The sequence below is a fragment of the Atractosteus spatula genome, chromosome 1 (genome assembly GCF_055471065.1).
Source record: "Atractosteus spatula isolate fAtrSpa1 chromosome 1, fAtrSpa1.hap1, whole genome shotgun sequence".
In the NCBI taxonomy this organism is placed as follows: Eukaryota; Metazoa; Chordata; class Actinopteri; order Semionotiformes; family Lepisosteidae; genus Atractosteus; species Atractosteus spatula.
In genome coordinates this window covers 35,584,894-35,600,437 of record NC_142706.1, presented here as the reverse complement: position 1 = coordinate 35,600,437, position 15,544 = coordinate 35,584,894, and positions in this window count along the sequence as shown.

Below are 15,544 nucleotides of genomic sequence, written 5' to 3'. Positions count from 1 at the left end.
TATCTCCCAGTGGGACAGGTTGAGTTCTCTTTTTGTTAGACACCGTGGTGCACATTGGTGCATTTTTCTTTTTACTTTTGGTTTTTCCCTTTTTTGGGGGTTTTCTCTAACCTCATACTGGTGCCTCTGCCCCCTCAGACAGGGCATCAATGTTTGCTGTGGTTGAAGAGATTAGCAAACTGGCATTTTTTTTTTCCTTTTTGTGCTGCCACGTGAGAATGAGGCACAAGCACCACAGCTGGTGGCAATCAAGCCCAACTAAAGCTCTCTCACTTTGGTTGCTTCAGGGTTCAGGCCTTTTTATTTTTTTCTCTGGTCCAGGCTGGATTCCACTGCTTAAAGTGACCCCCCCTTTTTCCATCTGTCCAAAGCAGCCCTGCTGTCAAAGGTGGCTTCCTGTTTTCCTGCTATCCAGAGGGCCCCACTTTCAAAAGTGGCCCTCTTTTTCTGTCCAGTGTGGTCCAGGATCTCAGAAGCAGTTATCTCTTTTTTTTTATTGTTTTGTTATCTTTTTTTCTCAGAAAGGGGTATTTTTTTTCCTTGTCCCACCCACCCTCTCCTTGTTGTTGTTTTACAGAGGGAGAAGTAGCCTTTGGAATTGGCCGATCTTTGGTCAGCCAATGGATGCCCTCTTGGTGGGGGGGGGGATATGTGGCATTATGCAGGGGCAGGTTCAGTGTGAAGGCAAAGCTCTGGATTAAAGGTTAAACATTGCCTTTGAAACCTAAGGAGGAGCTACACGTTTGAGCGTCCTTTAAAAACACACTGAACACGTCCACGGAGGTTTTTCTCCTGTCCCACTGTGTATCTCCCACTGTTCTCCTTTTATTTTGGCCTTGCGCTCCCTTTTCTTCCCCAACTGGACCATGTTAAATAAGGTAAATCCAGTCTGGATACCGCTGTGCCAAGTGACTCATTTTCCTAGGCTGGACCCCATTTGTAAGGGTAAGTCCAGTCTGGACGCCGTGGTGCACAATGGCACATTTTTATTTTTGCTGTTGGTTTTTCCCTTTTTTCAGTTTTTGCTAACCTCACACCAGTGCCTCCGCCCCAATGTGCGCTGCAGATACTCCCACTTCCACACTGTTACAACAGGTACACCCTTTATAGGTAATCTGGATATGATAGATAGATACTTTATTGATCCCGTGAGGGAAATTGCAGTGCAACAGCAGCTTAACACACACAACACAGCCACAGTGTAACGAATTATATAATATTAGTACAATACATACAATACAATACAAGAGTTACTCACAGTCTGGACGCACAAGAACAAACTAGAACAGAACAGTACACAGAAAATCGTATCACACTCATATCACACATATGAATATAAATATAGATGTAACTATAGATATAAATATAAATGTATTGCACAGGTCCCTGGCATATATTGCACAAAAAGTGGTTGTAAACGGGAAAAAGAAAAAGAAAGAGAACAGATGTAGCAGTAGATGTGTAGATGCGTTTAGTCCAGAAACAGGTCACTGTCGATGTTGCCTCTGCCAAGACGCAAGGTGGATGCATTGTACAGTCTTATGGCAGACGGCAAGAATGACCTCCTGTAGCGCTCCCTGTCGCACCGTGGATGAATCAGTCTATTGCTGAACGTGCTCTTCATTCCTGCAAGCCTGTTATAGAGGGGATGGGAGAAGTTGTCCATGATGGCCTCTAGTTTGGACATCATTCTCCTCTCAGCCACTACCTCCAAGGAGTCCAGGTCAAACCCAATGACAGAGCTTGCTCTCCTGATGAGCTTGTTCAGCCTTTTGGAATCTACTGCTCTAATCCCAGAGCCCCAGCACACCACTGCGTAGAAAATGGCACTCGCTACCACCGACTGATAGAACATGTGTAGCATCTTACTACACACATTGAAGGACCTGAGCCTCCTCAAGAAGTAGAGTCGGCTCTGTCCCTTCTTATAGATGGCCTCGATGTTCTTAGACCATTCCAGTCTATCGTCGATGTGCACTCCCAGGTACTTGTACGAGTCCACCATCTCCACGCCACTCCCATGGATGTAGACAGGAGTATGTTTGACCTTTTTCCTCCTGAAATCTACACCAGTTCCTTTGTCTTTGTAACATTCAGTTCCAAGTGGTTCACCCCACACCACTCCACAAAGCTGCTGACCAGTCCTCTGTACTCCTCCTCCTGTTCACCCTTGATACATCCCACAATTGCAGAGTCATCTGAGAACTTCTGCAGGTGGCACGACTTTGAGTTGTACTTAAAGTCCGAAGTATAGAGGGTGAAGAGGAATGGAGAAAGAACTGTCCCTTGAGGTGCCCCTGTGTTACTCACTACCTGTTCAGACACACAGTTCTGAAGTCTCACAGACTGTGGTCTGCCTGTCAGGTAGTCAGTGATCCACGAGGTCGTGGAGACATCGACTTGCATCTCCTCCAGCTTCCTCCTTAGAAGTAAGGGCTGGATGGTATTGAAGGCACTGGAGAAGTCGAAAAACATGATCCTTACAGTGTTGCCAGCCCTGTCCAGGTGTGAGTAGGCCCTTTGCAGCATGTAGATGATCGCATCCTCCACACCAACACTGGGCTGGTAGGCAAACTGTAGGGTGTCCAGTGATGAGCTGACCAGGGGTCTCAGGTGGGATAAGACCAGCCTCTCCAGTGTCTTCATGATGTGAGAAGTCAGTGCAACTGGTCTGTAGTCGTTGAGGACAGAGGGGCGCCCTTTCTTTGGTACCGGGACCAGGCATGATGTCTTCCAGAGCACCGGGACTCTTTCCAAGCGCAGGCTCAGGTTGAACAGTCGCTGGAGCACTCCGCTCAGCTGATCAGCACAGGCCCTCAGAACTCTGGGGCAGATGTTATCTGGTCCTGTGGCCTTACCCTCGTGCAGCCTCTTCAGCTCCTTCTTCACCTGGTCAGCTGTGATGGTCAGCCTGGTCTGGGGGATGGTGCTCATAGTGCTTTCAGTGCTGCAGGTGTTAATGGCGGAGGTGTTGGAGAGTGGCAGCTGTGGGGGATGGGTGGGTGAGTAGCCGTCGGGGGTTGTGGCTGTAGGCGGCCATGTTTGTGGGGGGATGGAGGAGGTATTGGGCAGTCGCAGCTGTGAAGGGTTAGGGAGCGTGTGGCTGTGGGGGGATGGGTGTTGCGCCACAGAGGACCCAGAATCAAACCTGTTAAAGAACTGGTTCAACTCGTTGGCCATCTCCAGGTTCCCTTCTGTTGCACCCCCAGCCTGTTTGAAGCCAGTGATCTTTCTCATGCTGCTCCATACATCTCTCACCCTATTCCTTTGCAGCTTGTCCTCTATCTTCTTTCTGTATGCGTCCTTGCTCTCTCTTAACTTCTGCTTTAGCTCCCTCTGTACACGCTTGACCTCTTCCTTATCTCCCCTCCTAAAGGCTCTCTTCTTGTCATTCAGAAGAGCCTTCAGGTCGCTGGTGATCCAGGGTTTGTTATTGGAAAAGCAGTGTACGTCTTTGGTGGGGATGGTGTTATCTACGCAGAAGTTAATATAGTCAGTGACACAGTCCACCATGCTGTCTATGTCGTCCCCATGTGGTTCGCACAGCACATCCCAGTCGGTGGCCTCCAAAGCACCACGTAGATCCTCCATAGCCTCCTGAGACCATCTCCTCACAGTCCTCATGGTCACAGGTTGGCGCTGGACAATAGGCGTGTACAGTGGTGTAAGCAAGACAAGGTTGTGATCTGATCTGCCAAGGGGGGGAAGGGCTGTGGAACTATATGCATCCTTAGCATTGGCATATAATAAGTCCAGTGTTTTGTTTTCTCTGGTCGGGCACTTAACAAACTGGTGGAAAGTAGGCAGAGTGGTGGAAATAGATACGTGGTTAAAGTCCCCTGAAATAGCTATAAAAGCGCTTGGGTGCTTTGTTTGTAGCCTGGCTGTGACTGTGTTTATGACGTCACACGCTACCACTGCATTTGCCGTAGGTGGGATGTAAACAACAACAAAGATGGCGCATGTAAACTCCCGCGGCAGATAGTACGGACGCAGTCCTACGGCTACCAGTTCGATGTCCGGGTTGCAGACGCGCTCCTTAACATGAGTATGTCCAGGATTACACCATCTGTTGTTTACAAGCACCGCGAGTCCCCCTCCTTTCCTCTTACCGCTCTCGGTGTTTCTGTCCGCCCGCACCGTCTGAAAGCCGCCGATGGTAACGTTCGAGTCCGGAATAAGTTCCTGCAGCCACGTATCGGTGAAACACATGATACTGCATTCACGATACTCCCTCTGGCTTCTCACCAATGCTCCCAGTTCGTACATCTTTTTCACTAAGGACCTCACATTTCCCATGATGATCGAAGGAAGGTAGGGTTTAAATCTCCTTCTCTTCGCCTTTCGCGTCGCACCAGCCCTACAGCCTCGGCTTCTCCTCCTCAGCTCCTCCGGCACCGATGGCTTCTCTCCAGTGAGTAGAGCCGGACGCGCTAGCGCGATCAGCTGGTCCCGCGTGTAGACAATGCTTCTGTGGCTATCGGCATTGCAACTCGATAGCCACAGAGGTCCAAGTATCAGAAAAAACAAGAAAAAGTTTCTCAGCTTCCTAGTATCCATCATGTTGTGATCGCAAATCTAGTTGCCAGCAAAGGTATGAAGAAAAAACACTAACACACTAGCATTAACTAACTGAAAGAAACAAAAAGACACAGAGCTGCTGTAGCAGGCTGCCACTAACACGGCACCATCTTGGATATCGCCATCTTGAAGTATAGGCCACTATAAACAGATCAATCTTATAATTTATCTGTTACAGTATATGCTAATCCATGAGCAAAACAAATAGATTATAAAATAATCTTTTATGATAATGATGTTGATGATATAGTCGGCAAAATTGTGGAATTTTTAACAGTGTAAAATATTTTTGGGGAAATGGTTCACAGGCTGGGAAAAGAGCAACACTGAGGAGACAAATTAGGGTAACAAATTGTGGTGTGTTAATTAGTGGAGTAGTGATAGACTCACTGCTTTTATCATTTAAATCCTATTTGCAGTCAAAACAAACATGGTGGTAACCACAGTGTTACAATAGAGGTAAAAATCTAATGTTTGCAGTTCACACAGCCTAAAAAAAACAATGAGTAGAAACTGAGGTGTTTACTGAACTGTAGGTGGGCTAAGAGACAGAGGATCAAAGGGAATATTCTGGTTAATTACTCAAGTTAATTAACTCCTTGGTAAATCATTTAAGTTTCCATCAACATACAGGAGCACAGAGTAAAAAGAGACAGGGAACAGAAAAGGGAAGAGGGAGAAGGAACGGAAATAGAACCATGCCAGGCAAGAGCACCTTCTTCTGATAAATCTTGGAGACCAGATTCTTGTTTAAGAATCAAACTTTGTTTAAGAGAGCTTGCATCCTGTTATTGAAGGAAATTCTGATTATCATTTATTTAATCCTTTAATATGGAATATTCAGGCTAAATACATTCTCTCCTAATTGGTGATGCATTTTTAGAATAGAGAGATAGATTACCATTGACTTTTGGGCGTCTTGGTTATAGGAAGGAATATTTAGGACTGTTTAGGATGCAGTCTATTTCATTTGTTGGCATGTTTAAGTAGGACTTGAGATGACAGGATTAACTGTCTAGGTTTTCTGGGACAGTGACCATAGTTCTCTGAGACACCTTGCTTTGTAAATATCATAGCATCATATGTTCTATGTTGCGTAACATTTCGGTTGTTCAGTTTTGTGTCATTGTCTTGTTAATAATGTTATGGTTTTTGGAAGTTACTACTTAAGTATTTAAAGAATCTATAGAGACAATAATACCTGGCTAGTGTTATCATTTGAAGTTATCAGGGAGCTTCAAGGCAAGAAAGAGACTGGGACATTTACTGAGTTGGATTAGGTCTGAAACATACTGATCAAAGGCATTTTCTGGTTTACCTTGTTAAATTAAGTTATGGGTAAATAATTAAGTGTCATCAACAGCCCAGGAAAACATCATAAAAAGACAGACAAAGTAGAGGCAAGAAAGAGAGGACAGGGAGATTGCATAGAGGGATGGCAGAGAGAAGGAGAGAGAAAGACAGAAGGGGAGAGGCATAAGAGAGAGGAGAGGAGAGACGAGAAGAAGACGAAAGGCAGAAGCTCCTTGTTCCGATCAACCTTTAAGACCAGATTTGAGTTAAGAATTCTTTTTAAGAGAGCATGCCATTCTGTTGTTTTTAGGAAAATGATTTCCTGTAAAGAGACTCCCTAGGTTAAAAGCAGACTTATCTGGTTAGTGGATGCATTTTTTAGAATAAGGAGATAGGTTCCCATTCACTTTGTAGCATACCGATTTACATAGAGAGAGATTATCAATACTGTAGGTCATTCAGTTTAGAAGGCAGCTTTATCTCTCTTGTTGGCCTATGTACAGTAGGTATTATATAGGATTTGAAAACTTGGTAGACGTCTGAGATTTTCAGGTTGGGCAGGTTGTAGGCCTTGTAGACACTTGATTTGTAAGTTAGTAAATAGCATAACTTGTGTGTTGCGTGTCTCGTGTTGAGTTGCGACAACTTATGTTGAGTGTTGTTTAACGTGTTTTGTCATTTTATTACAATTCTCACCAAACCCGTGCCAGAGAACAAAGACCTCAGGTGCCCCTAATTATACTGTAGTGTTTCTGAGTTCACGCAGGACAAAGGACAAGTGGAGACGAGATAATGAACTAAGCAACTGCTTTTATTTTCCTTTTAAACCAAAACCAAGCATAGGATTTACACACACATAAGGGGACCGACGGATCACGTACACAGGTTTAGGGTGGTAACTCGTTAACAGAAGACTATACACTTACAAAGCTACACAGGACACTTAAACTAACATAACTCTATTTACATAAGCAGGGTCAGCTGCTGGTCATCGTGCTGACCCTCAGACTCCCCTGAGGGAGTTACAAAATGAATTTGCGGCCATTCAGGACTAAGTAAATAAAATTTATTGTGAACAAAAAAGAGTATTACAGGCAGGAAGCAAGAATGTGTCTTTTAAGTACAAGAATTTAAACTGAGCAGTGTCCAGATTTGTCAGTGGTATACAGTATGTGGAAGTGTGATAATAATTGACATATTGTCCAAATAATTGTTTAAATGCAATTTTACAGATTTAAAAATAAACCATAATAAGCCTTTATGGACCTTACCTCTGACATTCATTAATTTAGATAAAACACCAACCTTTGTCCAGTTACAAAAGTGTAACTCAAACAAGGAACAATGAACAGCTTTGCTAATGCCTAATATGTCCCTGAGGTGTTTAAAGATATTGCAATAGCAACTGACCGAGAGTTCAGAAATATCAATAAATCTGCTTTTACTATCTAATTATTACAGGATGGAAAGCCTGTTGAAATAGATTCATTATTTTTTCAGTAAATACCACCCTTCAGCATGTTCCATTACTGCAATCATTTTGGATTGGAATTACATCCAAAACTTTGTTGGTCCAAAATCAACTTCTTAAATAGTGGAATAATGATTGAGTAGATGGTACCAAAGTAATAATTATATGGAGGCCAAAAAAGGATTATTTATCCAAAAATAATGAATATATAATTGCCAGACATAATGAATATAATAGAGATTAGACGGAGAACAGCACTAGGCTTGTCACCAGTGCTCATAAATACCTTTCCAAAAGGAAAGGTTTTGAAATATGAACAAAAAGAAATAAATAGGCATGTACAGCAAGTGCAGTGTCTTTACATTATATGTATTGTTGTTGTTGTTTTAATATTAGGAAGCAGCTTTAAAAAAGTACTAAAGAAATAGTTATATACTGTATAAAACAGTTTTTATTTTTTATTTCACTCTATTTGTAAAGGTTTAAAAGTAATGGAATCAGGGTTGGCTTTAGTAAAAAAAAATATTTCAGGTACAGTATATACGATTAAATTGCTTTTAAGGACCCTTCAGCAAAACCCTTCTAATCTTACAATGTCGGTGGTAAGTGGGACTAAGTGGTAGGCACAACCCTGTTGAAAGCATCAATCATATGACCATGTGAGATGGGATTCTTTCTGCAGACTTAGAAAGGAAATTACAATGAAAAAATAATTCAGGCATTTATATGATTACAAATAACCTTGCAATTACCTTCCAAACTATGATAAATAAACTGCATTTATAGTTGCATGCAGTAATAGAGGGAGAGGCTATTCTGGTTCTGGAGGTATACAGTGTGTTCAGTTTTTTTGGTCTCTTCAAAGCACCTGCATCTGATGGACTGAAAGATATTATTGTTGAACTTGTTCCATTAAACCAGTAATGAGCTGATTCAGGTTGTTATAGGCTGAGCTGGAATGAAAACCTAGACATACCTTTCCTAACAGTGAGCAGGGTTACCCAACCATCATTCTATTTTCCAACCACTTCATCCAGTACAGAGCTGCAGGGGAGCTGGAGCCTGTCCCAGCAAGAAACGGGCACAATTCAGGATACACCCTGGACAGGACATCCGAACACTGCAGGGTCCACACAGACACACACACTCACACCAGAGCTAATTTTCCCATAAGCCAATTAACCTACAGTACCAGTATGCACCCAGACGAAACCCATGCAAAGGTGGGGAGAACATACAAACTCCAGAGACATAGCTCCCCGGGTCCAGAATTGAACCCAAGGCCCCAGCTCTGCATGGTAGCTATGCTAACCACTGTGCCACTATGCCACCTACAAGGGTTATCTATTCCTGCAAAACACTTGCTAAATGCATTGATTACATATACAGTATGATGCACATTTCTTAGTCAAAGTGAAATGTAAATACAAGCAAAATCTAATCTAATTCAACTGATTTTGTCTAGCCTGACACTAGGCCTTTAAACCTATTTAAACCGTTTCCTTATAATTAGCTAATAAGTTTCTTTGTCATTCCTAAAAAAAACTTCTCCACTGTTATATGTAATTTGTGAGGCTTATCCACAGTAATTTTGGTAAACAGGTGATACTGGTCTCAGCGCGATATCTTATCATGTTATTATCTACTTTTAGCTCCCATCAGGTAAAAGCTCAGAAATCTGCAGTAACATCTTAGGATTTCAGTAATGCAATGACTAAATACATATCTGTTCAACATTTTAAGAAAATATAAAATGCATATATTGAGCATCAATAGGAATTGATTTTTATATTGATGTATTCACTTAGGAAACTAAAGCATACAGTGCCAATAGAAAGTGTATGCACCCTTTCTAAAGTAACATACTGTATTTGTTTAGTCTAAAACCCTGAAATCATGACACATAAAATCAGAATTTATTTTGCTTGAATTTACACATTGTAACACTCAACCTCTAAGTGAAAAACAAATGGTCAAACATTGTGAAAAGTGCAAATAAAAACCATGGTAGAAGACCTTTGATTTGAATAACAGCCAAAAGTCTGCTTGATAGGACTGTACCGTAAAGTACACTCCTAAATTTGGCAATGTTCGCACATTCCTCCTTATAGAACTGTTCGAGTACAGTTAAACTGCAAGGGAACCATTGATGGACTAAAACCTTCAAGTTATTCCACTGGTTTTCAATTTGATTGACGTCAGGGCTCTGACTGAGCCATTTGAGAACATTTACCTTTTTGTACTTTAAAAACCTCACTATTGCTTTGGGTCTTTGTCATGCTGAAAGATGAACTTCATCAGCCAGGTTTCCTGTACCTTGCTCCATTCATTTTCTCTTCTATCCTGACAAGTGTCCCAGGTGCTGCCAATAAGAAATACCCCAGTAACTTGATGCTGTCAACTACCTTTCTTCACAGTACGGACAGTGTTCTTTAGGTAACATGCTGTGTTGGGTTTGTGCCAAATACTTTGCATTTTGGCCAAAAGGTTCCAGTTTAGTTCTTAGTAGGAATTCTCTACAGCATGCAGCTTGTTTAATAACATACAGTATATCCTGCAAGATGGATTCCGTACTCTGCAGAGCTCAAGGGCTCAGAGACAACAGAACAGGCAAATGGTTGTCCTGTATAATGTGAGAGAAATGGGACAGAATCTCATAAGACAGTGCAACCTCATGTAAAGCATGCATATCTGATGTATTGTTTCCAATGGAAACTATACATGGTAGTAACTTATGAATTTCAGACACCCTGTTGATCAACTCTGTTAATTATGTTAATCAGCATAATGATTGTCCTATGTCATTTTTGTTAATAACAGTATCAGGATATGTGGTAGAAAAAAAAATATAGTAAAACATGAATTTGCTCAATTTCTATTCAGTATATGTGAGTAAGAAACTGATATGAAAAGGAATTTAAATTACATACAAAAAGAAAACTACAGAAGAGGTTAGCAAATGTTTTATTCTAAAAGTACAGGCAATAATTGGTTCCTCATTTTCTGGAGCTATTCTGGCTGGTGAAAGGCCAGCCAGAATGGCTGGCGAAAATGACAGGCATTTAAACGGACAGAAAATGACCAGTAGCTTGTGTGATGATGTGATATATTTAAAAGCAAGAGGTCTAAATACCTAAAATAGAAAATTAAGTATGAATGCAGCATGAAAAAGAAAATGAGCACACAAGCGAGAGCATGTTACAGATTTTCAGCTTGTCACGTTACAGAGCCCTGTTGTATATGGGTTCCTCCTTCATGAACCAAAATACAGTACATTAGACATTGAAAACTTAAGTGAAATGTTTTGGGGGCTTATTTAAGTTTCATTTTCAATTCTGATATACAGTGCAGTCCATAGGTATTTGGACAGTGACACAATGTTTGGTGTTTTGGCTCTTTACTCTAGCACATTGGATTTGAAATAAAACAATGGCTATGAGGTTAAAGTGCAGAATGTCAGCTTTAATTCGAGGGTATTTACGTCTATATTGGGTGAACCATATAGGAATCATAGCCCTTTTTATACATAGTCCTCCCCATTTCAGTGGACCAGAAGTAATTGGACACATTAACATAATCTTAAATAAAATTTGGCATGTTTGCAAATCCTTTGCCATTGATGACTGCCTGAAGTCTGCAACCCTTAGACACCACCAGACATTCGGTACCTTTCCTGGTGATGCTCTGCCAGGCCTGTAATTCACTCATTTTCAGTTCCTGCTTGTTTCGGGGGGGGGGTTTACTTTCAGTCTTGTCTTCAGTAAGTGAAATGCATGCTCAATGAGATTCAGGTCAGGTGACTGACACTGAAAAACTATATAGTTGCTTTAGCAGTATGTTTGAGGTCATTGGCCTGCTGCAAGGTGAAGTGCCATCCAATGAGTTTTGAAGCATTTGGTTTGATCTGAGCAGATAAGATGCTTCTGTTAACTTCAGAATTCATCCTGCTGCTGCCGTCTGCAGTCACATAATCAATAAAGACAAGTGAGCCAGTTTCACTGGCAGCCATACATGCCCAAGCCATGACACTACCTCCACCATGTTTCACAGATGAGGTAGTATACTTTGGATCATGAGCAGTTCCATTTTTTATCCATACTTATCTCTTTCCATCACTCTGGTACAGGTTTATCTTCATCTCATCTGTCCACAAGGCTTTATCCCAGAACTCTAGAGGCTTTTTTATGTACTTTTTAGCAAACTGTAACCTGGCCTTTCTGTGGCCTTTCTTACCAGTGGTTTGCATCTTGTGGTGAACCCTCTGAGATTATGCTGTTGTATTCTTCTCTTTATGGTCTTTCACACATCTATACCTACATCCTGGAGACTGTTCCTGATCTGTTCAACAGTCGAAAAGGTTTTTTTCTTCACGATTGAAGGTATTCTTCGGTCATCCACTACTGTGGTCTTCCGTGGTCTACCAGGTTGTTTACAATTACTAAGCTCACCAGTGCATTCTTGCTTCTTAACAATGTACCAAACAGTTGATTTTGCCACACCTAATGTTTTAGCTATGTCTTTGATTGATTTATTCTGATTTTTCAGCCTCATGATGGCCCACTTTAATAGCATTAACACGTCTTTGGCCCTCATGTTGAGAGACAACAGAAACAGACTCCAGATGAACATGCCACATCTAGTGTCAAATCTAGACCTTTTGTTAGCTCTCTTGTGCATGAACTTATGATGCAACAACACACAACTGTCCAAGAAGCAACTGACCAGCCAATTGTTCGATTACATTTGGTCCCCTAAAATGGGAAGACTATTTATAAAAAGGGCTGTGATTCCTATATGGTTCACCCAATAAAGACGTAAATACCCTATAATTAAAGCTGACATTCTGCACTTTAACCTCATAGTCATTGTCTCATTTCAAATCCAATGTGCTGGAGTACAGAGCCAAAACAACAACATTTGTGCCACTGTCCAAATGCTTACAGACTGCACTGTATATAGTATTTCATCATTTGTTTTTATTTGACTATAAGAATGGTTAAAATTAAGTTTAGTGTTTCCCTAGCTACAGTATGAGCCAAGGATCTCATCTATTTCTGGAGTTAAAATTTTCCATTATTTTAGTGTTGCAGTGTTGAATATTACTTTGAGTCCTTGTTACGACCCCAAGTGTCTAGGAGTAAAGGGGAGTAACATTTAGGATAATTCTTTTGGAAGCAGGTGGGTTTTGGTGAGGGACTAGGAAGTGTGATAACAAGGGTAAGGAACTAGAGTGGTGCCAAAGAAAAGAAAATAAACAAAATGGAGCTGGCTAGGACAGTGAGGGAAAGCTAATCTGACTACAAAAGAAAACCCGAAACACATGGTCTTCGGTGTCTTCAACACCCTAGCTACCCACTACTGACTACCCAAAACCATACAAGACAAAGGGCACGCACCCGTACCAAACTAGTGTTACTAATACAAAGTCAACTAAGTGTGTAAAGTGTACCCAACAACCTAAACTAACCTTATATACAAAAGTTCACACAAAAACACAAGTGAACCAGGAAGACAAATAAGGGAAAACAGGAGTAATCAACAGGAACAGGGTACAAAAGAACACAAAGGTTGAACATGTAGCACGTTAGGGCAAGGTAATGGCAAAACAAGGATAAACACACAAACAAACAAAAGTACAAAGAAACTAACAGAAAACCAACAAAACAACAAAGCTGGAGCAAAACAAAACAAAACAGACTGAAGTCAAACGAAAGGCCTTTCCTTGCTGAAAACCTTCATGTTATATGCTGAATAAGATGTGTTCTGATTGGCTGAGAGCTGATTGATGATGATGTCATACTGAAAGTGTGGTGTAATGGTGGGCCAATGGGGAAGGGAGAACAATCAAGGGTCAGCAGTGTGGACATAACAGAAAAAACACACACAGAACACACACTGGGACGTAACAGTCCTGGATTATTAGAGGTTGTTCTAGTTTGGACTGAATCTAGAGCAGCAACATCCTGACCAAAATGTGCACAATATTCTATATGCAGTTTTATTAGTGCATTTTACTTTTCTAACATAAAATCAATTGATTTAAAACATATACTGTTAAATGTCTGTCAAACACTTTGTCTCACCAAGTCCTCCCAACATGAAAAACAGAAGCAGAACCAATAGAATAAAGGCCTTCTCACAACTTGCATGTTTACACTCAATATTGTTCACACTGTATACAGTTTCCATGCACCATCCTGCATTTATTTACATTAAACATGATCTGCAAAACTTACTGCAAAAACTAGGTACTCCAGTAATTACACCACCCCAATCTGAGCATTTGCCTTTAATGCCCTTAATTAAAAAATCCAAGTCCATGTGCTTTTCCTAGAATGCCTATCACCTGCATTTTGAGAATTTGTCATTTATGAGGAGCTTTCTCAAAATCTTCCTGAAAATCTAATAATACCATAAAAATCAGTTTGTACATGATAAGCAAGATCAGCCTTTTCTAAATGGATGCATAATATCCTTTACACTTTTGTGTTATTATTGTGTTAATATTATTATTGTTTCCATAACCTCACATGTAATAGAGGTAAGTCTGTAATTACCTTGTTCCCTTTTTGTCACCTTTTTAATGTATGGGTCATTTTCCAGTCAGTGGATATTATCGCTACAGTATCTCAAGAGACTGCTGGAAGAATTTAGTTAATGGTTAGTGAGTGACATCTGTTGTTTCATACATACAGTACAATTTGATAGAATGCTGTAATGTCCTAGAGATTTGTTTATTTTTACATATTTGAATACAATTATGTTAGAGACATAAGGATGACTCCTTTTTAACATGGATTAAATGCCAGACTCAATTGTGAACGATTATTTTATGAAAGCAGTCTTTTTAAGATTTATGCCCACGTCTGAGTGTATTAGAGTGATCAAATAGTGTGGAAAATTGGATATGAGGTGTTGAGCTCAGAGTATTCACTCCAATGCTAAATATGAGTTTAATGTTTTGTGTGATAGTTTTGTTGAAATATATTATAAACTATTGCCTGTTTATTCATCCACCACCATACAAAAAACTAAAGACGCCATATGACCACACCTAGAATTCCCTGATCAGTGGGGATGTACAGTATGTGTGTTTTATGCAGACTAGTGTCAGAACTGATTAAAATAACTGATGTGATATTTAGCAAATGCAGAATTTTACAATGTCAACCATGCAAAAGCAAAACTGGGCCAGAGTGTATGTTTAACTCTGAATGGGAAACTGATTTGAAAACTGGGTCCTGAATGTAAATATGGTACAGAAGCTCCAGATAACATAAAGACAAATATGGAAATACTGTTCAGTACATGTGCTGAGAATAAAAGGAAAAGATTAAACAAAATAAAAGGGTTCCCTGACAAAGAGTATGTGACACTATTGCAAAAACGAAGAGCCTAAAATATCAATGGGTCAGACACATGCCAAGAAGAGCAGCTCTGAACAAAGAAAATCCTGAATCAGATCCCAGGTGACCAAAACCAACCAAAATGGAGTGCTCCTTTAAGTTTGTGGGAGAGAGTTGAAGTAGATTACCCTAGACAAAAGCCTGTAGAAAGAATCACTGCCTTCATTCAGCAGCGAATCAATAAAGACTATATATGCTTGAGAAGACCCACTTTTTAACTGACATCAAGCAAAAGAATAAAAGGCAAGGGCTTATTTGAAATTAACCAAGCATAGAGTCCTCACACTGGTGAGAAAATGGTTTTTTTGTGTGCAGTGAATACTTACAATGCATGTTTATCAAGTGACATTTTGTTTCAGTGAAAAGTCACAGTGTTAGGAAGATGCAATAAGCCTGTAATTCACAAACACCTACAGTATCTGTAATATAATACTTTGTTCTACTGCCCTTGCCCAAAATTGACTCTCACATGTCACTGATGGTGTGCAGTATCTTCTATTAAGGAAATATTTTTCAACATATTTATTGCATGACTTAATTGAAAGCAAATATTTATTAACCTGGGGCTATATCATGAAACTGTCTAGTCTTGACCAGACTCTACACTTGTGTAGTCTTACAGATAGATCTACTGTATGACAGACACTTTAGACATGCTCCTAAATCTGTCTGAGCTCAATAAATATTTTGCATGAAATGTAGCTTTCTATTTACACCGTCCTGTGTTTTTATTATTCTTGCATGGGAATTAGATCTTACCAATCTTTCTCTGTTTTCTCCCTAAAGTGTACAC